At 35.1% G+C, this 26,913-nt stretch overlaps 1 long non-coding RNA gene across 1 annotated transcript in view; it reads left to right on the forward strand.

The window, feature by feature from the left end:
- Window positions 1–26,913, forward strand: part of LOC307186717 — a 223,754-nt gene that overhangs the window by 26,112 nt on the left and 170,729 nt on the right. The window contains exon 2 of the long non-coding RNA XR_013828453.1: window positions 16,028–16,101. This is a non-coding gene — a long non-coding RNA (uncharacterized lncRNA). The remainder of the gene's footprint in view (window positions 1–16,027; window positions 16,102–26,913) is intronic.

Genomic DNA, 26,913 nt, shown 5'->3' on the forward strand with positions numbered 1-26,913 from the left:
TTGCATTTCTCTAATGATTCGTGATGTTGAGCATCTTTTCATGTGTTTGTTGGCAATCTGTGTGTCTTTGGAGAAATATCTATTTAAGTCTTCTGCCCATTTTTGGATTGGGTTTTTTGTTTTTTGATATTGAGCTACATGAGCTGCTTGCATATTTTGGAGATTAATCCTTTGTCAGTTGCTTTGTTTGCAAATATTTTCTCCCATTTTGAGGGTTGTCTTTTTGTCTTGTTTATGGTTTCCCTTGCTGTACAAAAGCTTTGAAGTTTCATTAGGTCCCATTTGTTTATTTTTGTTTTTATTTCCATTTCTCTAGGAGGTGGGTCAAAAAGGATCTTGTTGTGATTTATGTCAAAGAGTGTTCTGCCTATGTTTTCCTCTAAGAGTTTCATAGTGTCTAAGCCAGTTGTTTCATATTGATAAGGCACATGGTAATGTGGGTATGGGCCCCGTTTTACAATTCTTCCACCATAAAGTAAGTTGGTCTGTCAGAAGTGATGTGGTGTGAGATGTCATGGTGCAGGAGAAGGCATTGCGTAAGTCCACAGATGGTGGAGCTGGCAAAATCATCAAAGGGAATGAAAGCCAATGACAGAACATGTCCAATGGCTGGCTGGATCCCCAGTGAACAGTGCCATATTAGGAGCTCAGAGTTTGCCTCAGCAGTGGTGGTAAAGGGAAAAGGAAAGAATCACCAGGACTCAATGGGAGCTCAAGCATAGGAGAGGTATAGCCCAGGAAATGTAGAAGATAAATAGCTACTCACACATTGCAGATCATCAAAAAAAGAGCTGAAGAAAAAAATACCCTGGCTTATTTTATAAGACATCTCCTTCTGGTCTTATACAACCAAAAGCCAGAGGGCAAGACTGTTTGATGCAGTCCATAAAGTCAGTTTCCAGAATACAGAGTATGGGGTTGGGTAGAGAAGGGTGGAGAGTGGATCTCAAAAAGGTAAATGGAGACCTTCCCAAACTGTCACACAGTCCATTGAGTAAAAGCAGAATCAAATCTGATGTAGCCACAATGCTGAAAGCCCTTTAAAGACTCTCAAACTCAATAAACCACACTGAGTTATTATCGAACACATCTTGATGGTCAGACAGCCTGACTTCAAATCCTGTTTATTAGTTGAGTAGCCCTGGACAAGCTTCTTAAGCAATCTGATTCCCATATCAAGATACTTTAAAAAATGGGTACCATACATGCTCTAAATCAGCCTTCAATATGTGGTATTGTTTCCCCATAGCCAGGATTCACAGGTCCAGGAATCAAGGGGTGGAAATTGGAGAGGCACCACTCAGCCCTAGTGATCCATCAGCAAAATTTTTGCTTCCAGTCCCATATCCTTATGCTCTGCTGGCCTAGAGGTGTTAGTTCCAAAGAGAGGAGTGTTTCTACTGGGAGACACAACAACGAGCCCAGTGAACTGGAGGTTGAGGCTGCCTCCTAGTCACTTTGGGCTCCTCATGCTTCTGAGTCAACAGATAAAGAAAAGACTTAGTGTACTGGCTGGGAAAATTGATCCTGGTTACCAAAGGCAAATCAGACTGTTGCTACCCAATGTAGGGAAGGATGAGTGTATCTCAAATATAGAAAATCCCTTAGGGCTTTTCTTAGTACTACCATGCCTTAAGATTAAAGTTAACAGAAAACTAAAAGCACCCAATTCAGGTAGGGATACTAATGGCCTGACTCTTCAAGAATGAAGGTTTGGCTTACCCCACCAGGCAAAGAATCACAACCAGCTGAGGTACTTGCTAAAGGCGAGGGGATTATGAAATGGATAGTAGAAGAAAGGAGTTATAAATAACACGTATGACTACATGGCCAGTTGTAGAAATGAGGACTATAATTGTTATGAGAATTTCTTCCTTATTTTGTTAGGAATATGTTTGTGTGTATGCTATTAAGCAAATATATTTTTTCTTCCCCTTTTTATTGTCTTATAACATAACTTTACATTATAGTATTTAAGTATTGTTAACTTTACATTGTAGTAATTAAGTTATAGAATATCAAGGAGAAGATTGAATATCACCCAAGGACTTTGCATCCCCTTTGGGGAAAGTGTTAGTGCTTTTTCAGTTGTATATAGGATAGCTGTATCATGTGAGAAGTAAGTGTGACTTCGCTCTTGTCCTGGCGATTAAGCATGATTTAAGGAGACGCGTCTTGCCAAGTTGACTGCAGTGGTTAAGTTTTATATGTCAATTTGGCAGGGGGGTAGTACCGAGTTGTTTGGCCAAGCACTAGACTGGATATTTCTGTGAAAATATTTTGTAGATGTGATTAATGTATATAATCAGTTGACTTTAAGGAAAGAAGATTACCCTTGAGAATGTGTGTGGGCCTCATCCAGTCGATCAGTTGAAGACCATAGAGCAAAAACCAAAGTTACCTGAAAAGAAGGAATTCTGCCTTAAGACTGCAAAATGGAAATCCTGCCTGAGTCTCCAGCCTCCTGGCTTGCCCCAAAGGTTTCAGACAAATGACTACAACACTAACTCCTGTCTGAGTTTCCAGCTCGCTGGCCTGCCTTATATGTTTCAAACTAAAGACTACAACTTCACTCTTGCTTGAGTTTCTAGCCTGTTACAATAATCTATCAGTTTTGGACTTGCCACCCCCGTAACCATAAGCCAATTTCTTAAAATCTATCTGTCTGTCTATCTATCCATCCATCCATCCATCTATCACCTATCTTATTTGTTCTGTGTCTCTGAAGAATCCTGACTGATACAGGTGCTAAAACTACTTCCTTTCTGTAGATGTCGTTCACGTTAAATGAAATAACATATGTAAGTGTGATGTGAGTTGGGTGCTTTGGTTGCAAGAAACAAATAATTTAACTCAGATTGGCTTACACAGTAAATGTATATTCATGGTTTATGTGCTAGGTTAGTTTTTCCACACTTGGTACAACCAATACATGCACTATATCAAGTGCCCTTTTTAAAAATGTGATATTTATTGACTTCCGTAGTGAGGTTCAGGTTCATGTTCCTCAGTCAATAGAATGACACAGAGGCAATCCTGCCTGAATTTTGTAGTTAAATCATCAAAGACAACATTGCTTGTGTGTGTGTGTGTGTGTGTGTGTTTGTTCATACATGCATGCGTGTCTCTTTCTCCTTTGTCTGTGTGCTTTCCTTTCCTTTGTAACCTAGCTACCATGGTGAGAGGAAGCTCACCCCACATGAGGAGGCCATATCTAGGTGTTTCAGCCAACAACCCCAACTAGTTCTCCAGCTGACAGCCAGCATCAGTTCCAAACGTGTGAGTGAACAAGCTGCAAATGACTCCAGCCCGCAGCCTTCAACCCGTCAAGTATTTTACTTGATGACCTCTAATTGTGGAGCAGAGATAAGATATCCTACAGTGTTCTGTCTGAATTCCTGACCTATAGAAACATAAGAGAAAATAAGTATTATTGTTATTTTAAGCCAATAAATTTTAGGCTAATTTGTCCTGTGGTAATATGTAATGAATACAACTTGCTTTATTGAAGAAAAATCTAAAGGTGATATAATTTTTAGGCATGATTTGATCATAGATTGTCTATGTTTCTCTGTGATTTTTTTTCTAAGTTCTGGTTTCCTTTGTGTGTTGGCTTTATCTACTTACGGAAGGAAAATAGCTATATTGGTTCCATTGCCTCAGGTCTATAGAATATATGGTCCAGAGCAAAGAGATAACTTTTGTTCAAGCATTCCCAGAAGAAATCCTGAAATTCAATGTGACTGAGCTATCTTAAGTCGCCTGGCCACCTCTAAAATAATCTGAGGTCTAGGCATATGGAATTTAATTATTGGCTTATCTTGCTATATTTTTCCTGTCCTTGGAATCACAGAAATTCTCAAACCTATATCAGGGGTTCTCAGGAAGACAGTAGATACTCTGGAAGCAACCACAGACTTCCACTATAAACACATGACATAATGTTTGATATACAAGTTCTTTATATATGATAGTTACGATTATTATGTAGTTTATCCTTAGGGTCAAATACTTTCGCATGTATTACGTTAGAATTCATCAGTCACCCAATCTTTTCATTACTGTCTCACTCAAGGAGATACAAACAATGCCATTATGCTCCAATCTTTTCCCCTTTAATTTCAAGGTTAACTGTTTCTATAAAGCTTAGAAATGTGTATATCCCTATATGAGTTAGCTGCAGCATTCACAGGCTGTGTTTAAAATTAAGCCATTCTACACATTCTTTCTTGAAATTGTCTCCAGAATACTTGGCAACGTTAGGAGACAGCATATGTTTAATGTTGTTAAGAGCAGAGTCATTTTAGCAAAAGTCTGGAATAGCACTTTAAATCTACAGAATTACACCCCTCAGAGGTCCTAGAATAGCACTTAATAAGTATAGAAGGAAGAGAAGTTGGAGTTCATACGTGATGTAAGATATAACAAGTTAGTGTTAGTGGTTAGAATATTTCCCAAATTATTTTCTGGAGAATGTCATTTTGGGGAAAAAAAGTTTTTAGAAGTTAAGTATGTTTGGAAAATGTAATGCACTATCTTGACCTTTTGGAAACTCAGGATGCAGGTTAAGTTATTGAGGGACCTAAAAAGCTTTATAGTAAAGGGACTGTTTAATTTTGCTAACCCAGCTTTTCCTAAACAGGTTTAGAAAACAAAGATGGACCACTTATTTTTAAGAGATATTCATCATTAAAAATGGAAATAATAGTGCCATGTGTACTAGGGAGTCAAATGATGAAGTATGGTTTATTGCTAATAAAAATGAGCCACAAAACAAGAAATTAGTTGTTTGAAGCCTTAAAGTAGTGAAAAATGAAGAAGAATATAAGCCATACTAATGTCTTTTTAAAATGAGAATTTTCAATTTCAGCTAAGAAGGAGTAAACCTATTTCAGCTTATTTTTCCCAGTAATAATAACTAAAATCCCAGGGCAGAGTTTATTAAGAAACTATCTGATGACTCTGAAAAGTAAATAATAGCAGGCAGATTCAGGAGAAAAATCAAACCCCAAAATGACTAATAAGAGTAGTAAGTTTCCTGTTTGAGGTTTTTTCTTTTTCTTATCTGCTGGCTTAGATTCTAGGCAGTCTGAATCATGGAATTTCACAGTGGGCATGGACAGGAAAAGTTCCAGGAAAAATCTATTTTCAGCTGGAGAACCAGGAAGTGGGCCTCTGTGGGATGGAAAGTATGTGTGTGTGTGTGTGTGTGTGTGTGTGTGTGTGTGTGTGCATGTGCGCATGTACATGTGCATGCATGCAAATCTCTGTATTTTTTTTTACTCTTTTTTTTTTGCACTGTTGGCTCTGATGTGAGGCAAGACCTATTCATTAAACAACACTCCTGTGCTGGCGGTAGTAGTGGCGGCAGCAGCTTCATTGTTTAAAACACCGAGAGAAGGGCTTCCCTGGTGGCACAGTGGTTGAGGGTCCGCTTGCCGATGCAGGGGACGCGGGTCCGTGCCCCGGTCCAGGAAGATCCCACATGCTGTGGAGCGGCTAGGCCCGTGAGCCATGGCCACTGAGCTTGCGCGTCCAGAGCCTGTGCTCCGCAACGGGAGAGCCCACAACAGTGAGAGGCCCACGTACTCCAAAAAAATAAATAAATAAATAAAACACCGAGAGAAAACCCTTCTCTCTGGCCAGAGGAATTAACAAAGAGATGTATGCAATCTGAAGTATGAGAGGGGATCCCAGAGTAAATTACTTTTACTCTCTTTTCGCTCATTACTTTGTCCAGAGGAAGATCCACTTATGGGAAGTGTGTAAACACTTATGGGAAGTGTGTAAAGGAGGCTAAAACTCTGGCTATCTAGCTAGGACTCCAGGAAAGGAGTCCTTGGAAACCAGGAATTATGAGAGAAACAATGAAGAGAGAGGATTAAATATTTAAATCTGAGTCTGAAGTCCTAGGCTAATCCTTGGGGTGTACTGTGGAACTGAAACAAAGCACCATAGTAAAACTTTGAGAAGTCAATTATGGTGAAGACCACTGTCCAGGTTCCAGGCTTGTCTTTGGATAGTACACATGCAAAGTGCACCAAAGTAACTCACAAAAGCTTTGAAAACTAAACTGATATTGGAACCACAATCCACAAAATACAGTTTGGAACTTGTGATCTGAACCTAACTGGGTTGACTGCATGCTAAAACAAACAAAGAAAAAAATTAAAATTCTCTAGAGGTTTTTAATACTACTCACAGGCTCATAATATTTAAAATATCCAGGATACATCCAAAATTACTTGACGTATGAAGAACCAGGAAAACATTAATTTGCTCAGAGGAAGAGATAATCAACGAATTGTTGAGATAATCAACAAATCAACAAATTAGACAATATAATAAAGCAAGTACCATAACTTTGCTCCTGAAATAAGGGCGAACACTCTTGAAATTATAATGGAAAGCTAGAGGTTCATAGAAAAGAGATAGAGGCTACAAAAAAATTAAATTGAAATTTTAGAATGAAATAATGCAATAACAGAAAAAAGTTCACTGGATGTGCTCAGTGTAGATGAGAGTGGGATTGTGAATTTGAATATAAATTAATAGAAATTATTCAAAGTGTACAACAGAGGAAAAACCAATATAGAAGTGAAGTGAGTGTTGGAAACTTGTGGGAAATTATCAAACATCATTGAAGACTAAGGAAAGGAGAAAGAGACTGATGCAAACAATTTAAAAAAAAAACGATTTAAAACATCCCAAATTATTGAAGAACAATGAATTTACAGAGTCAAGGAGCTCAGTGAAAATCAAACAAGATGAACTCAAAGAAAATATCACCTATATATATTGTAATCAAACTAATGAAAGCCAATGATAAAGAAAAATATTAGAAGCCATGGAGCACAGAAGAGAGTAGAACAATATTTTTTAATGTGATAAATGAGAATAACTGTCAACCCAGAATTCTACAACATGCAAAAATATCCTTCAAGAATGAAAGTGAAATGAAGACAGTCTCAGATGAAGGAAAACAGGGAATTCATTGCCAATAGGCTTCCTCTAAAACAAATGTTAAAGAATAGACTTTAGCTAAAGAAAAGTGATTACAGAGGAAATAATAGAAATTTAAGAATGGAGGAAGAGCAATACAGCTAATAAATATATGGGTAAATATAATAGCCTACTTTTATCCTCTTAAGTTTCTTAAACTATATACAGGCATACCTCAGAGATATTGCAGGTTCAATTCCAGACCATTGCAATAAAGCAAGTCACATGAATTTTTTGGTTTCCCAGTGCATATAAAATTTATCTTTCATTATACTGCAGTCTATTAAGTGTGCAATAGCACTAAGTCTAAAAAAATGTACATACCTTAGTTAAAAAATACTTTATTACTAAAAAATGCCAACTGTTGTCTGACAATGCAGGGTTGCCAGAAACCTTCAATCTGTAAAAATGCAATACCTGCAAAGTACAATAAAGTGAATCACAATAAAATGAGGTATTCCCGTATGATTCCTGAAAGCAAAAATATAAGATTGTATGTTGGGATTAAAATATGCATAGATCTGATTCATTTGTATTCATATGTACTCGATTATTGCTGCCATAAAAATAACTTTAGCAATTTAAACAATACAAATTTTTTATCTTATATTCTGTACATCAGAAGTCTGACATGAGTCTCACTGGGCTAAAATCATAGTGTTTGCTGTGTTCTTTTCTGGAAGCTGTAGAGGACGTTACTCATTCAGGGTGTTGGCAGAATTCATTTTCTTTTTAAAAAAATTTATTTATTTATTTTATACAGCAGGTTCTTATTAGTTGTCTATTTTATACTTATTAGTGTATATATGTCAATCTCAATCTCCCAATTCATCTCACCACTGCCGCCCCACCGTTCCCCACTTTGTGTCCATACGCTGGTTCTCTACATCTGTGTCTCTAGTTCTGCCTTGCAAACCGGTTCATCTGTACCATTTTTCTAGATTCCACGTATATGCATTAATATACGATATTTGTTTTTCTCTTTCTGACTTACTTCACTCTGTATGACAGTCTCTAGGTCCATTCACATCTCTACAAATGACCCAGTTTTGTTCCTTTTTATGGCTGAGTAATATTCCATTGTATATATGTACCACATCTTCTTTATCCATTTGTCTGTCGATGGGCATTTAGGTTGCTTCCATGACCTGGCTATTGTAAATAGTGCTGCAATGAATATTGGGGTGCATGTGTCTTTTTGAATTATGGTTTTCTCAGGGTATATGCCCAGTAGTGGGATTGCTGGGTCATATGGTAATTCTATTTTTAGTTTTTTAAGGAACCTCCATACTGTTCTCCATAGTGGCTATATCAACTTACATTCCCATCAGCAGTGCAAGAGGGTTCCCTTTTCTCCACACCCTCTCCAGCATTTGTTGTTTGTAGATTTTCTGATGATGCCCATTCTAACTGGTGTGAGGTGATACCTCATTGTAGTTTTGATTGGCATTTCTCTAATGATTAGTGAGCATCTTTTCATGTGTTTGTTGGCAATCTGTATGTCTTCTTTGGAAAAATGTCTATTTAAAACTTCTGCCCATTTTTTGATTAGGTTGTTTGTTTTTTTAATATTGAGCTGCATGAATTGTTTATATATTTTGGAGATTAATCCTTTGTCCGTTGATCCATTTGCAAATATATTCTCCCATTCTGAGGGTTGTCTTTTCATCTTGTTTATAGATTCCTTTGCTGTGCAAAAGCTTTTAAGTTTTGTTAGGTTCCATTTGTTTATTTTTGTTTTTATATCCATTACTCTAGGAGGTGGGTCAAAAAAAAGATCTTGCTGTGATTTAGTCATAGAGTGTTCTTCTTATGTTTTCCTCTAAGAGTTTTATAGTGCCTAGTCTTACATTTAGGTCTTTAATCCATTTTGAGTTTATTTTTGTGTATGGTGTTAGGGACTGTTCTAATTTCATTATTTTACATGTAGCTTTCCAATTTTCCCAGCACCACTTATTGAAGAGACTGTCTTTTCTCCATTGTATATCCTTGCCTCCTTTGTCACAGATTGGTTGACCATAGGTGCATGGGTTTATCTCCTGGCTTTCTATCCTGTTCCATTGATCTATATTTCTTTTTTTGTGCCAGTACCATATTGTCTTGATTACTGTAGCTTTGTAGTATAGTCTGAAGTCAGGGAGTCTGATTCCTCTAGCTCCGTTTTTTTCCCTCAAGATTGCTTTGGCTATTCGGGGTCTTTGGTGTTTCCATACATATTTTAAGATTTTTTGTTCTAGTTCTGTGAAAAATGCCATTGGTAATTTGATAGGGATTGCATTGAATCTCTAGACTGCTTTGGATAATATAATCATTTTCAGAATATTGATTCTTCCAATCCATAAGCATGGTATATCTCTCCATCTGTTAGTGTCATCTTTGATTTCTTTGATCAGTGTCTTATAGTTGTCTGAGTACAGTTCTTTTACCTCCTTAGGCAGGTTTATTCCTAGGTATTTTATTCTTTTTGTTGCCTTGGTGAATGAGATTATTTCCTTAATTTCTTTCTCTGATCTTTCATTGTTAGTGTATAGGAATGAAAGAGATTTCTGTGCATTAATTTTGTATCCTGCAACTTTACCAGATTCATTGATTAGCTCTAGTAGTTTTCTGGTGTCATCTTTAGATTTCTCTATGTATAGTATCATATCATCTGCAAACAGTGACAGTTTTACTTCTTCTTTTTCAATTTGTATTCCTTTTATTTCTTTTTCTTCTCTGATTGCTGTGGCTAGGAATTCCAAAACTGTAATGAATTATAGTGGTAAGAGTGGCTATCCTTGTCTTGTTCCTGATCTTAGAGGAAATGCTTTCAATTTTTCACCATTGAGAACGATGTTTGCTGTGGGTTTGTTGTATATGGCCTTTATTATGTTGAGGTAGGTTTCCTCTATGCTCACTTTCTGGAGAGTTTTTATCATAAATCAGTGTTGAATTTTTTCAAATGATTTTTCTGCATCTATTGAGTTGGTCATATGGTTTTTATTTTCAGTTTGTTAATATGGTGTATCACATTGATTGATTTGTGTATATTGAAGAATCCTTGTATTCCTGGGATGAATCCCACTTGATCATGGTGTATGATCCTTTTAATGTGTTGTTGGATTCTGTTTGCTAGTATTTGTTGAGGATTTTTGCAATTATATTCATCAGTCATATTGGTCTATAATTTTCAGTTGGGGTAGTATCTTTGTCTAATTTTGGTATCAGGGTGGTGGTGGCCTCATAGAATGAGTTTGGGAGTGCTTCTTTCTCTGCAATTTTTTGGAAGAGTTTGAGAAAGATGGATGTTAGCTCTTCTCTAAATGTTTGACAGAATTCACCTGTGAAGCCGTCTGGTCCTAGACTTCTTTGGTTGGAAGATTTTTAATCACAGTTACAATTTCATTACTTGTGATTTGTCTGTTCATATTTTGTATTTCTTCTTGGTTCAGTATTGGAAGTTTATACCTTTCTAAGTGTTTGACCATTTCTTCCAGGTTGTCCATTTTATTGGCATAGAGTTGCTTGTTGTAGTCTCTTATGATGCTTTGTATTTCTGCAGTGTCTGTTGTAACTTCTCCTTTTTCACTTCTAATTTTATTGATTTGAGTCTTCTCCCTTTTTTTCTTGATGAGTCTGGCTAAAGTTTTATCAATTTTGCTTACCTTCTCAAAGAACCAGCTTTTAGTTTTATTGAACTTTGCTATTGTTTTTATTTCATTTATTTCTGCTCTGATCTTTATGGTTTCTTCCCTTCTACTAAGTTTGGGTTTTGTTTGTTCTTTCTCTAGCTACTTTATGTGTAAGATTGGATTGTTTATTTGAGATTTTTCTTGTTTCTTGAGGTAGGATTGTATTACTATAAACGTCCCTCTTAGATCTGCTGTTGCTGCTTCTCATAGGCTTTGGATTGTCATGTTTTTGTTGTCATATGTCTCTAGGTATTTTTTGATTTCCTCTTTGATTTCTTCAGTGTTATCTTGGTTATTTAGTAACATATTGTTTTACCTCCATGTTTTTTGTTTTTTATGTTTTTTTCCCTGTAATTTATTTCTAATCTCATAGTGTTGTAGTTGGAAAAGATGCATGATATGATTTCAATTTTCTTAAATTTACTGAAGCTTGATTTGTGATCCAGGATGTGATCTATCCTGGAGAATGTTCCGTGCATACTTGGGAAGAAAGTGTAATCTGCTGTTTTCAGATGGAATGTCCTATAAATATCAGTTAAATCTATCTGGTCTGTTGTGTCATTTAAAGCTTATGTTTTCTTTTAATTTTCTCTCTGGATGATCTCCCTATTGGTGTAAGTGAGGTGTTAAAGTCTCCCAGTATTATTGTGTTAGTGTTGATTTCCTCTTTTATAGCTGTTAGCGTTTGTCTTATGTATTGATGTGCTCCTATGTGGGGTGCATATATCTCTATAATTGCTATATATTCTTCTTGGTGGATCCCTTGATCACTATGTAGTGTCCTTCCTTGTCTCTTGTAACATTCTTTATTTTAATGTCTATTTTATCTGGTATGACTATTGCTATTCCAGCTTTCTTTTGATTTCCATTTGCATGGAATATCTTTTTCCATCCCCTCACTTTCAGTCTGTATGTGTCCATAGGTGTGAAGTGGGTCTCTTGTAGACAGCATATATATGGGTCTTGTTTTTGTATCCATTTAGCGAACCTGTGTCTTTTTGTTGGAGCATTTAATCCATTTACATTTAAGGTAATTATCGATATGTATGTTCCTATTACCATTTTCTTAAATGTTTTGGGTTTGTTTTTGTAGGTCCTTTTCTTTTCTTTTGTCTCCCACTCAGAGAAGTTCCTTTAGCATTTGTTGTAGAGCTGGTTTGGTGGTGCTGAATTCTCTTAGCTTTTGCTTGTCTGTAAAGCTTTTGATTTCTCCATCAAATCTGAATGAGATCCTTGTTAGGTAGAGTAATCTTGGTTGTAGATTTTTCCCTTTCATCACTTTAAATATGTCCTGCCACTCATTTCTGTCTTTTCTTTATTTTTTATTTCTTTTTCTTCTCTGATTACCCTGCTTGGACTTCCAAAACTATATTGAATAATAGTGAACCAAGTGTACTGAAATCAAGTAAAATATTTTCATTTTATATTTTGTTATTATATGTGACACAAAAATAAACTCTTAAAAGAAAAACAGCGTTTTGGGTTATTTTATCATGTGGCTTCATACCTGAAGTACTGTTTGGGGGTAGAAATCTTTTTGTGTTAAAATATTGGATCCATTGCTGTATATGCTGTTTCATAGCACAATATTTTATTTTTTATCTTATCCTGCTTGTGTTTTATTTATTTATTTATTTTTGCGGTACACGGGCCTCAAATTGTTGTGGCCTCTCCCGTTGCGGAGCACAGGCTCCGGACGCGCAGGCTCAGTGGCCATGGCTCACGGGCCCAGCCGCTCCGCGGCATGTCGGATCTTCCCGGACCGGGGCACCAACCCGTGTCCCCTGCACAGGCAGGCGGACTCTCAACCACTGCGCCACCAGGGAAGCCCCCTGCTTGTGTTTTAAATGTCTGATTTTCTCTCCAGATACAAGCTGGAGAAAACTCTCTGCTTTTAAAGGGGCTCTTGTGATTAGATTAAGTACAGCCAGATAATTTCCCTATTTTAAGATCAACTGTGCCATATACCATAACAGTTATGTGGGTTACAACTCATCATATCCACAGGTGCTGGGTATTAGAGTGCTGAATCTTGAGGGCCATTCAGGAGTCAATACCAGGAGTCAGTGAGCACTGGCAACCAAGTAAAGAGTTGCCTAGCACTGAACACCAAAAGTTTTCAAATAATACAAAAGAAGCCAGGAGAAGTAAAGCAGAGAACTTAAGAGCAAGAAGATAAATTTTAAAACATAGACGTAAATCCAACTGTGTCAACAATTATATTAAATAAGTTAATCTGAACACACCAACTCAAAGACAGAGATTGCCATATTGGATTAAAAACAGAACAACAAGCAAACAACATCCAATTTGTTTTATGCTATCTACAGGAAATCTAGTTTATAAATAGTAGTATGGATAGATAAGTAAAAATTTGAAAAATATATTGCATACAGACACTAACCAAGATAAAGTTGAATTGGTGATATTAATATTAGACAATGTAAACTTTAGAACAAGGAATTATTAGGGATAAAGAGGAATGTTGCCTAATTAAGTACTCTGAGAAGATGTAATAACCTAAGTGTGTCAGTACACCAAGAAGATATAATAAATGTTAATGTGTATTCACTTAATAACAGAACTTCAAACTACATGAAACAAAGTCTGATAGGGTTGAAGGAGAAATAAAGAAATCCACAAGTATATTTGGAAAATTCATTATTTCTTTCTCTAATGAAAATCTGAAGGAATCTCCAAAAAAGTTACTAGAATTAATTAGTAGGTTTATCAGTGTTACAGTACATGACATTAAGATTTTAAAAATCATTTGTGTTTCTACATACCAGCTAAGAACAATTGCAAATGAAGATGTAAAAAAAAAAGCAAAAACAAAACAACAACAACAAAAAACAGTTCAACTTACATTATTTCCAAATAATGAAGAACGTGGGTATAAATCTAACAAAAATATATGTAATATCTGTATGTGGGAAAACTACAAATCCTTGTTAAAAAAATTAAAGAATACCAAATAAGTAGAGAGATAGATAAAGTTTATGGATTGAAAGGCTCAGTATTGTTCAGATGTAGTTTTTCCCAAATTGATCTACAGGTTGAAACAGTCTCAACCAAAATGCCAGCAGGGTATCTTGTAGTTATTGAAAAGTGAATATAACATTTATTTGGACAGGAAAAGAAACTGGAAATGCCAAACAAATTTGAAAAATAGCAAAGTTTGGGAATCCATATTATCTGATTTTAAGACTTACCCTACCATTATTGTACTCAGTGTGGTATTGGCAAAAGCATAGACACAGATTAATGGAACAGAAAAGAATACAAAAATAAACCCATACAAATGAAGATGATGATTTCTGGCAAAGATGTAAAAACAATTTAAAAAGAAAGCATAGTGTTTTTTAAAAAATGGTGCTAGTGCATTTGTAAACCTCTATATAAAAATATGAATCTAAATATATATATCATGCCTTATACAGAAATGAACTTAAATTATATACCTAAATGTAAGATGTAAAAGTATAAAATTTTTTGGAAAAAGAATAGAAAGTTTTGGGGACTTTAGGTTAGGCAAAGTGTCTTTAGATATCTCAAAGATAAAATACATACAAGAAAAAAAAAGATAAATGATATTTACCAAAATTTAAAACTTTTTCTTTGCAAAAGACATTGTCAAGAGATTGAGAAGACTGGAGAACATACTTGCAAATCACATATCTAATAAAGGGCTTGTATTTAGAGTACATAAACAGCATTTAAAAGTAAAAAAATAAGTAAACAAACAACTCATTAAAAAGGAAAAAAAAAAAGATTTGAAGAGAAACTTCACCAAAGAAAAGACAAATGAGGTGATGAAAGATACTCCAGAAAATTAGATATTAGGGAAATGCCAATTAAGACCACAATGAGATACAGAGCTATCAGAATGTCTAAAATGTAAAACTTGAGTATCGAGTGCTGAAAAGGAGGTGGAGAAACTCAGACTCTACAACGTTGCTGGTGTGAATGAAAAATTATATATACAATGTAGAAAACAGTTTGGCAATTTCTTAAAAAATTAAACCTACATTTAGCATATGACCTAGTAATCTCACTCCTGGGTATTTATCCAGAGAAATGAAGACATATATATAAAAGCCAGTACATGAATATTTATGACAGCAATAGCCATATATTACAAAACCTGGGAAGAATTGAAATAGTCTTTAATGAGTGAATGAATAAACAAATTACAGTACCTCCATGCAATGGAATACTATACATCAAGCAAAAAAGTATAAGCTATTGAATCTTAGATACATTACACTAGTGAAATAAGCCAACCACCAAATATTACATACTATATTATTACATTTTTTATAACATTCTGAAAAAAGACCATACTATAGTAAAAGAGAACAGATCCATTTTTACCAGGAATTAGACATAGAAGAAAGGTTTGAATACAAAGGGACAGAATGAAGGCATTTTAGGGAGTGAGGAAACTGTTTTGTATCATGATTGTTGCTAAAAACTGTATATATTTTTTAAAAACGCCTAAAACTGTATAGCAAAAAAGTGAACTTTGTTATATGTAAATTAGGAAAAAAATTAAACAAAACAAAAATAGTTTTAAAAGAGCCTTAACTATGAATAAGTTATAAACAAAGTTTGACACAGATTACATGTGATTCTGTAAGGAAAAAATGTAGCAGTAATTTGACTTGGGGAGCCAAAGTACCTTTTTTTTTTTAAAATTGGAGTATAGTTGCTTTACAATATTGTGTCAGTTTATACTGTACAGCAAAGTGAATCAACTATACATATACATATGTCCCCTCTTTTTTGGATTTCCTTCTCATTTAGGTCACCACAGAGCACTTAGTAGAGTGCTCTGTGCTATACAGTAGGTACTCATTAGTCATTTATCAAAGACCCTTTTGAGAATATCTTGAAAACTATGGAAACTTGTCTTGACTTTACTCTGTTAGACATTTTAGTACACACATGTATACAAACACACTGAATGTTCTAAGTTCAGGAGGTTCCCTGATGTCCTATGGTTTATTTTTGTACAACTCAATGGTCCATGGACCACAGATGAGAACTCTTACCCATATAATAACATTAATCAGGCTTCTATTCATGCTCAGGAACTTTAAAATTTTAACTTAATTTTATTTAATTATTGTATTGAGATATAATTGACAAATAAAATATTAGTTTCAGGTGTACAATATAACGATTCAATATTTACATATATTGGAATGGTTACCACAAGTGGTCTAGTTAACATCCAATGCCAATGCTCAGAAATATTGATCTTGTAGTATTCCAGAGTCCTCTTGTTCCCCAACATATTTTCCCACTAGCTTATCTTTTAAAAATTGAAAACATTTGTTTTTAATTCACAGGATATTAAAGATATAAAGGATCTAAAAATAGCCAAAGGTGATTGGTTGCTGAATCTTTCATTTCTTCAATGAAGGTAAGAGGGTGAAAAGACAAGGCATGTGGAGCTTTATCTTGTAAAAGAATGTTCACACTTGGTACATATTGAGGAAAATAAGAAAAACCTTAAAGATTTCATAACTTTGATTTGGGTGAGCCCTGTTTACATTTCTCTGGACTAGGATAATAAAAGTTTGAATACATACATATAATATATCTTCAAATAAATTCAAATAGAGGGAAGTCTACTTTTATGCATTATATGAAGGGCTTGTTTGCTTTATAATATAGCTGGCATAATTTTCATACAAAAGAAGTGTACTCCAGGAGGTTTACATATAAGTTATCATTGGAAATAATTTCACATTAGCAGAGAATTATAGGAAGATTTAAAGTTTTATTTTTGGAATTTAAATCTTACCTTTTTCTCCCTAGTTATATTTGTAGTACTTCCTTGAAAAGAGAAATGTAGAGAGTTTATCAATGAACGAAAGTAAATAATCCCACAAATACATCATCTAGTAGCATCTAGAATCTCATGTATTTTATTTCATAGGTAGGAACAGTTGTTCTGGTTTATATAATTCTTGCAACTGTTCCTCAAAATTCTAAAACTAAAATGATATGTATTACATATTGTATAATCTATCTGTATTATATATAGTATACACGCATACATGCATTTCTATATGGAGATTTAGTGACTATAGAAACACATGAGCCTGGCATTGATTTACAGCTCGATGTGTTGTGTTATCTTTTAACATTTTTGAAATGGCTGCAGTTTTGAGGGGCTGAATTGGTTTCATAATACTGGGCAGTTTCTGTACATTCCATTGACAGAAAATATAAAAAATGATCCCAAGTTTCCAAAGGAAAGGTAAGATGGATAGAGGTAACCAATCAGGGCATATTTTGGTGACTTGCAATGTACAACACAATATAAACTATGAGATCATATTTGGTGACTGAAAAATAAAGTGAAATGCCCTGTCATCTATCTAAGAGACAGAGAAAAAGTACCAAGGCAATATTGTAGCTTAACAATGAAATTTCCTGGGATCATCGTTCATTTTAACATCATTTTCTCTACTAAAATATTATAAAAGAATTCTATATAAATTAGTATATACATAGTGTATATATATATATGGCAATCTGTATATCTTCCTTGGAGAAATGTCTGTTTAGGTAGTCTGCCCATTTTTGGATTGGGTTCTTTGTTTTTTGATATTGAGTTGCATGATCTGCTTGTAAACTTTGGAGGTTAATCCTTTGTCAGTTGCTTCATTTGCAAATATTTTCTCCCATTCTGAGGGTTGTCTTTTTGGTTTGTTTATGGTTTCCTTTACTGTGCAAAAGCTTTTAAGTTTCATTAGGTCCCATTTGTTTATTTTTGTTTTTATTTCCATTTCTCTAGGAAGTAGGTCAAAAAGGATCTTGCTGTGATTTATGTCATAGAGTGCTCTTCCTATGTTTTCCTCTAAGAGTTTTATAGTGTCTGGCCTTACATTTAGGTCCTTAATCCATTTTGAGTTTATTTTTGTTTATGGTGTTGGGAAGTGTTCTGATTTCATTCATTTACATGTAGCTGTCCAGTTTTCCCAGCACCACTTATTGAAGAGACTGTCTTTTCTTCATAGATAAGGTGACCATATGTCCATGGGTTTATCCTGGGCTTTCTATCCTGTTCCATTGATCTATATTTCTGTTTCTGTGCCAGTACCATACTATCTTGATTACTGTAGCTTTGAGGTATAGTCTGAAGTCCAGGAGCCTGATTCTTCCAGCTCTGCTTTTCTTTCTCAAGCTTACTTTGGCTATTTAGGATCTTTTGTGTTTCCATACAAACTGTGAAATTTTTTGTTTTAGTTCTGTGAAGAATGCCATTGGGGGCTTCCCTGGTAGCGCAGTGGTTGGGAATCCGCCTGCTGATGCAGGGGACATGGGTTCGTGCCTCGGTCTGGGAAGGTCCAACATGCGGCGGAGCGGCTGGGCCCATGAGCCATGGCCGCTGGGCCTGTGCGTCTGGAGCCTGTGCTCCGCAACGGGAGAGGCCACAGCAGTGGGAGGCCCGCGTACCGCAAAAAAAAAAAAAAAAAAGAATGCCATTGGTAGTTTGATAGGTATTGCATTGAATCTGTAGATTGCTTTGGGTAGTAGAGTCATTTTCACAATGTTGATTCTTCCAATCCAAGAACATGGTATATCTCTCCATCTGTTGGTATCATCTTTAATTTCTTTCATCAGTGTCATAGTTTTCTGCGTACAGGTCTTCTGGCTCCTTAGGTAGGTTTATTCCTAGGTATTTTATTCTTTTTATTGCAATGGTAAATGGGAGTGTTTCCTTAATTTCTCTTTCAGATGTTTTGTTGTTAGTGTGTAGGAATGCAAGAGATTTCTGTGCATTAATTTTTGTATCCTGCCACTTTACCAAATTCGTTGATTAGCTCTATTAATTTTCTGTTAGCCTCTTAAGGATGCTCTATGGATAGTATCAGGTCATCTGCAAACAGTAACAGCTTTGCTTCTTTCCGATTTGGATTCCTTTTATTTCTTTTTCTTCTCTGATTACTGTGGCTAAATTCCAAAGCTATGTTGAATAATAGTGGTGAGAGTGGGCATGCTTGTCTTGTTCTTCATCTTAGAGGAAATGATTTCAGTTTTTCACCATTGAGAATGATGTTTGCTGTGGGTTTGTCAATATGGACCTTATTATGTTGAGGTAAGTTCCTTCTATGCCTATTTTCTGGATGGTTTTTATCATTAATGGGTGTTAATTTGTGTATGTTGAAGAACCCTTGCATTTCTGGGATAAACCCCACTTGATCATGGTGTATGATCCTTCTAATGTGCTTTGGATTCTGTTTGCTAGTATTTTGTTGAGGATTTTTGCATCTATGTTCATCAGTGATATTGGCCTGTAGTTTTCTTTCTTTGTGACATCTTTTTCTGGTTTTGGTATCAGGGTGATGGTGGCCTCGTAGAATGAGTTTGGGAGTGTTCCTCCCTCTGCTATATTTTGGAAGAGTTTGAGAAGGATAGGTGTTAGCTCTTCTCTAAATGTTTGATAGAATTCAACATATGAAGCCATCTGGTCCTGGACTTTTGTTTGTTGGAAGATTTTTAATTACAGTCTCAATTTCAGTGCTTGTGATTGGTCTGTTTATATTTACTATTTCTTCCTAGTTCAGTCTCAGAAGGTTGTGCTTTTCTAAGAATTTGTCCATTTCTTCCAAGTTGTCCACTTTATTGGTATATTTGCTTGTAGTAATCTCTCATGATCCTCTGTATTTCTGCAGTGTCAGTTGTTACTTCTCCTTTTTCATTGCTAATTCTATTGATTTGAGTCTTCTGCATTTTTTTCTTGATGAGTCTGGCTAATGTTTTATCAATTTTGTTTATCTTCTCAAAGAACCAGCTTTTAGTTTTATTGATCTTTGCTACTGTTTCCTTCCTTCTTTTTCATTTATTTCTGATCTGATCTTTATGGTTTCTTTTCTTCTGCTAACTTTGGGGTTTTTTTTGTTCTTCTTTCTCTAATTGCTTTAGGTGTAAGGTTAGGTTGTTTATTTGAGATGTTTCTTGTTTCTTGAGATAGGATTGTTTTGCTATAAACTTCCCTCTTATATCTGCTCTTGCTGCATTCCATAGGTTTTGGGTCATCGTGTTTTCATTGTCATTTGTTCCTAGGTATTTTTTTATTTCCTCTTAGATTTCCTCAGTGATCTCTTGATTATTAAGTAGGGTACTGTTTGGCCTCCCTGTGTTTGTATTTTTTACAGATTTTTTTTCCTGTAATTGATATCTAGTCTCATAGCATTGTGTTGGAAAAGATACTTGATACGATTTCAATTTTCTTAAATTTACCAAGGCTTGATTTGTGACCCAGGATATGATCTATCCTGGAGAACGTTCCATGAGCTCTTGAGAACAATGTGTATTCTGTTGTTTTTGGATGGAATGTCCTTTAAATATCAGTTAAGTCCATCTTGTTTAATGTATCATTTAAAGTTTGTGTTTCCTTATTTATTTTCACTCTGGTTGATCTGTTCATTGGTGAAAGTGGGGTGTTAAAGTCACCTACTATGCTTGTGTTACTGTCAATTTCCCCTTTTATGGCTATTAGCATTTGTCTTATGTATTTACGTGCTCCTATGTTGGGTGCATAAATATGTACAATTGTTATATCTTCTTGGATCGATCCCTCGATCATTATGTAGTGTCCTTCTTTGTCTGTTATAATAGTCTTTATTTTATGGTCTATTTTGTCTGATACGAGAATTGCTACTCCAGCTTTCTTTTGCTTTCCATTTGCATGGAATATCTTTTTCCATCCCCCCACTTTCAGTCTGTATGTGTCCCTAGGTCTGAAATGGGTCTCTTGTAGACAACATATATATGGGTCTTGTTTTTGTATCCATTCAGCCAGTCTATGTCTTTTGGTTGGAGCATTTAATCCATTTACATTTAAGATAATTATCAATATGTATGTTCCGATTGCCATTTTCTTAATTGTTTTGGGTTTGTTATTGTAGGTCTTTTCCTTCTCATGTCTTTCCTGCCTAGAGAATTTCCTTTAGCATTGTTGTAAAGCTAGTTTGGTGGTGCTGAATTCTCTTAGCTTTTGCTTGTCTGTAAAGATTTTAATTTTTCCATTGAGTCTGAATGAGATCTGTGCTGGGTAGAGTAATCTTGGTTGAAGATTTTTCCCTTTCATCACTTTAAATATGTCCTGCCACTCCCTTCTGGCTTGTAGAGTTTCTGCTGAAAGATCAGTTGTTAACCGTATGGGGATTTCCTTGTATGTTATTTGTTCCTTTCCCCTGCTGCTTTTAATATTTTTTCTTTGTGTTTAATTTTTGATTGTTTGATTAAATATGTTTTGGCGTGTTTCTCCTTGGGTTTACTCTGTATGAGACTCTCCGCGCTTCCTGGAGTTTGACTATTTCCTTTCCCATGTTAGGGAAGTTTTCAGCTTTAATCTCTTTAAATATTTTCTCAGTCCCTTTCTGTTTTCTCTTCTTCTTCTGGGACCCCTATAATTCGAATGTTGGTGCATTTAATGTTGTCCCACAGGTCTCTAAGACTCTCCTTAATTCTTTTCATTCTTTTTTCTTTATTATGCTCTGCAGTTGTTATTTCCACTCTTTTATCTTCCAGGTCACTTATCCGTTCTTCTAGCTCAGTTATTCTGCTATTGATTCCTTCTAGAGAATTTTTAATTTCATTTATTGTGTTTTTCATCATTGTTTGTTTGCTCTTTAGTTCTTCTAGGTCCTTGTTAAACATTTCTTGTATTTTCTCCATTCTATTTCCAAGATTTTGGATCATCTTTACCATCATTACTCTGAATTCTTTTTCAGGTAGACTGCCTATTTCCTCTTCATTTGTTTGGTCTGGTGGGTTTTACCTTGCTCCTTCATCTGCTACATATTTCTCTGTCTTCTCATTTTACTTACCTTACTGTGTTTGGGGTCTCCTTTTTGCAGTCTGCATGTTCGTAGTTACTGTTTGTTTTTGGTATTTGCCCCCAGTGGCTAAGGTTGGTTCAGTGGGTTGTGTAGGCTTCCTGGTGGAGGGGACTAGTGCCTGTGTTCTGGTGGATGAGGCTGGATCTTGTCTTTCTGGTGGGCAGGACCGTGTCCGGTGGTGTGTTTTGGGGTGTCTGTGAACTCAGTATGATTTTAGGCCGCCTCTCTGCTAATGGGTGGGTTGTGTTCCTGTCTTGCTAGTTGTTTGGCATCAAGCCCTGGAGCTTGTTGGCCTTTGGGTTGAGCTGGGTTTTAGCATCGAGACCTAGGTATCTGGGAGAGCTGTCACTGATTGATATTACGTGGAGCCAGGTGGTCTCTGGTGGTCCAATGTCCTGAACTCGGCTCTCCCACCTCAGAGGCTCAGGCCTGACACCGGGCTGGAGCACCAAAATCCTGTCAGCCACATGGTTCAGAAGAAAAGGGAGAAAAAGAGAAAGAAAAAAAAATGTTTTTTAAATAATAAAATAAAATAAAATAATTAAAATAAAAAATATATTAAAATAAAAAAGTAATAATAATAAAAAAGAAGTGAGCAACAAAACCAATGAACAAATCCACCAATGATAATGAGCACTAAAAACTATACTAAGATAAACATAAAAATCAAAAAGAAGTCAGTCACAGATAGCAAACCCCAAGTCTACAGTTGCTCCCAAAATCCACCACCACAACTTTGGGTTGATTTGTTGTGTGTTCAGGTATTCCACAGATGCAGGGTACCTCAAGTTGATTGTTGGGATTTAATCTGCTGCCCTTGAGGCTTTCAGGATGTCTGAGTTCTTCTGCCAGCTTTCAGTAGGTGTTCTGTGGGAGTTGTTCCACATATAGGTGTATTTTTGATGTGGTTGTGGGGAAGAAGGTGATCTCCATGTCTTACTCCTCCGCCATCTTGAAGGTCCCCTGAAACCAGTATTTTATTCTTTAATTAACCTCAGTAATAACTGTGTGACATTAAAGCTCTATCACTCAGAGCTGAGTGGTCTGTATCTAAGTGCTTTCAGATGGTTTCTTTCACTTTCTAGAATTGAAAAATTTCTGCTAGCAGCTGGTTTGTGGATATGTATAAGTGCTATGAAGAGGGATGATTAAAAGTCCCTTTGGTAGCAATGAGTATGGCATGAAAGCAGTTTCTCCATTTGCATAGCACCTTGATACTTCTGTGTAACACCATTAAGTATCCCCCAGGCAACAGTGACTTGGAACACTACTATTTAATTATTTAATATTCCAAATCCTCATGTGCTGGTAACACTTTATGTCTTATTAATCTTTCTGCCCCGACATTGCCCTTCTCCCCTTGGCCCTTTCGAGGCATTCTTCACTAATTATGTGGAGGTTGAACACAAGCATTAGAATAAATATCTGAGTTTCTAGTGGTTCCTCCAATAGACTTCACCAGGTATCACGAATCCCTTAAAATATTGTACAAAAGTTAATAATTATGTACATTAAGAATCAATTCACAAAATCTCAAATGGGCATTTGACATGTAAAATAGTAGATGCTCCTTAAAAATAAGTCTTAAAAAAAAAAAGAAAAAAAAATAAGTCTTTATTCCTAAAGTTTAATACTTTGAATAAGTCGTATATTGGTTAACTAGAAAGTGCCTTGAACTAAGTGCACTAAGAAATCAATTTCCTGAACTCATTCTTTAGTTTAATGCTTTACGTACTAAGAATAATTATGACTTTCCTTCTTTCTAGCCAAGAATTTCTCAGTATATATCATATGAATGACAGTTTCTCTTTTTGTGTCTTAAAAAATAATTTCATTATGTTGGAGATCTATCTTATCACATTTCTATCTTAATGTTGTTAAGTTCTTATTTTTTGACCTCACAGATTTAAATGCAGATGATTTTGTGATTTTTAGTTATTTTTGACTGTACTGTGATATTCTAGAGCTTTCCCTGTAGTGTGAACCTGTCTTGAACTAAAACAAAATCTTATTTCATTCTTTTAAAAAGTTAGGTTATTCTTTTCACTAACATGGGAATCACCACGTGATGCTAAAAAGAAATCGTATTCGATTCCCATAAGAACATTTTGTTCTCTTAAAAAAACATTACTTAACATAACACACAGTTAAGTGCTTCACTACACTCATTCATTATTCATAAAGTTCCCAGTTGTTAAGGGGTATGATATGCTTAGGGGTATTATTTCACCTTGGGAAATGGTCCCATAGAAAAATGAAACCAGGGGTCCAGAATAAATGAACTCAGTAGCCAAATTGGACTTACAGTGTAGACTTTTCCTTAGATCTCAGATGACTCCAAATTCTCTACCTTCTCTATTCTTATAGATAGTATTCTCTTGTTTTGAAGATTATCTGAAATTTGACTTCTTTAAAAAGCAACAAATAACTACTCTCCACCCAACAAAAAAGAAAACCATCTTTGTTAGCTTAAGTCTGTGAGATTATGATTGTATTACACTTACTGTTAATTCAGGAATGGTTATTCAGACTACATCCATAGACGTAAAGGAATTTTCAATTTGGAGCTGAATTTAAAAGTCCATTCAAATAATTGCTTATTAACCATATCTAACGAATCAGTGGTGTCTGTTGTATAAGATGATCAACGTGGTACTATGCTTATAATTATATGAGATAAAAAAATAAAGTTTAAAACACAGTGTAATTTTCCTATGCTCTTAGCAACAAGTCATTTAGAGTGAGAAGTCCTGGGTGGAAATCATGACTAGAACCATCAGTATAGCTGTGTGAACGCAAGTAAATCACTTTACCTCACCATTTCTTTATCCATGGTTAGGAATAATAACCTGCCCTGTGTGAAAATGAAAAGAAAGAACACAGGATGGAATTGCTTTGCAAAATGAAATGCTTTACAAGTTTTATTAGTCATTATTACTTTTCTCACAAGGTACACTTTTTTTACAGGTACTGATAGACCTTAACTGATTGTCCTACTCAGCAGATATTTCCCATACTGCCTGAAGTCTTAAGAATGATGAAACTAGTATTAGTAAAGAAGCTTAGAGGACATAGTATTTCTGCATTTTTCAATTTATGAAAATTCTACCGTCACTTGTTTTCTAGTGTCCTTGCAACAATAGGCTTGTGCTAACTTTCAAAGCGATGTTAATTTGTCTTTATATGTCAGCACCAGTATTGCTTTCTTCTGACTGTGATCTTATGTAACAAAATAATTTGGTAGCAAAATTTTATACTGGTAATAATAATAGCACATAGAAAGATCCCTTCTGATTTCTTAGGCATGTGTTTGTTCAGTATAATCACTTTGGCTTTACTTATTTTATACACACACATGGGTTTGTATATAGATATGAATATTTATATACTTATAAATTTGAGACTAGTGCAAATAGGAAAAAAATACTTTCTTGTAGGTATTTTGGTAGTGGCTGTAATTCAGCCAAATAGGAAGTCCATCTTCAACTGTGGAACAGCTTGCAGGATGAAACGCTTCAGACTTTTCTTAGAAAAGAAAGTGCATCTCGTAGTCAAGATGGCTGGAAAGTAGAGCCTGTAGAATTCACTTTTCTTCTTCTTTCTCTGGATCTGACTCCATGACCAGGATTCCAGGGAACTGTTTCATCCTTACAAATGCACAGGATCCAGGATTAGGAAAACTATTCTTTTCTCACAAGTCTAATATTGTTTTTTATAATTACTCTTTCTGTCCTCTTTAATTGCTTCCTCATTATTGGGAAAATCAAGCTGTTAAATTCAATCTGACTTTCTTAATTATAAGTAGTGAATTTTTCTATGAGCAGATTAAGAGATTTAAATGAATGTTTCTCTCCTGGCTTTATTATGGACTTCATGTTAACCCTTCAAGTTTCAAGCATTACAATTTTGGAAGCTTAAAAGGTGATAGTGGATTTTTGAATTTGGTAAACCTCGTGCAAGTATGGCTTCTCATTTTCTAAAAAAGTAAAGAATAGGTTATTGACTCAACCCATTGAAATGTAGATGAAAGGTATAATTTTAATTTTCATATAAATTATAGGGCATGATAGGTAAGTTATATTGGTTTATAGGTAGTGAGATAACCTTTTGATAACATAATCTAGAATATTGGGCATGCTCTGCATTTTATTTCCCCTGGTGAATAAACTCACAGCTATATAAGTCAACTCACAGCTATATATGTATTATGTATGTGTGTGTGTGTGTGTGTGTGTGTGTGTGTGTATGTATACATACATATATGTACCGTATTTATAAATCTGGTATTCTAGAGAATAGGTAGTAGTTATAGTTTACAGTTACTCCAATTAAAATAAGTAAAAGGCTTTTGAACTTGTTCCAATGAGCAAGGAAAAAAAATTCTAAAATTATATTTATGTATATGTAGTCTTTACTTGATAATACCTTACATTTCAGTGTATTTTTAAATTTCCTTTTATAATTGTAATAATACCCAACTTGCCTTTTCAGGCTATTGTCATTGTTTTCTTTTTTTCTTTTGTTCTTCAGATTTCCATACAGAATATGGTAGATTTCTTTTTTTTTTTTCTATCATTCAGAGAATTATTCCTGGTCTGGAAAAATGCAAGACCGTTGAAGTATAAGGCAGGAACCCACTAGCCAGAAAGAAAAAAAAACCTTTAAAAACAGGTACTCTATCTGACAAAGACACACTCTGGTCCAAATCAGCACATATACCTGGAATAGTAAATGCATTAATTTTTATTTTCTATCAACGTGCAGCATACCAAAGCCTCATTATCAGCCGAGAGTAAATCATGAAAGAGGAGTCTTCCTTTATCCCCAAGTGATAAATATAGTTACTCAAGAATGTTATTATAAGGGCTTTCCTTTCTCTTATCAGGTGGTGATAATTGGGGAAGAAAAAAGAAACATAAGTCTATTTAGTAGTTGGAACCACATTCTAAGGCAAAGTAATTGCATATAATTATCCCTTTCTTTTTAGTTTCCAAATTTGATTCTATGTAAATCAGATGATTGCCAAACAAAGACTCTCACAATAAAAGTTAAGGAATCTTCTTTCGCGTTCCTTCTCAAATAACATACCAAGAATATATATTTATACTTTAACTCTGAATTTTAACCTCTTCTTTTTGGTTGATTACTGTGACTTGGGCAGCTTTTAACATAGTTTCTATCTCAATTGACCCTTCTAAGTGAAAGAGAATTAGAATTTCCAAATAGACATTTAATAAGAAATAATTTGGTATTGGTTTGAAGTGTTACTTCTTATTACTGACTTACAGTATAAGATGTTTTCAGAAATATCTCCATGACTGTGTCAAAATTTTGCTTCTCAGCTTCCCAGAAAAGACCTGATCTCAAGCGTTATG

This window comes from Stenella coeruleoalba (genome assembly GCF_951394435.1).
Source record: "Stenella coeruleoalba genome assembly, chromosome: 5".
Lineage (NCBI taxonomy): Eukaryota > Metazoa > Chordata > Mammalia > Artiodactyla > Delphinidae > Stenella > Stenella coeruleoalba.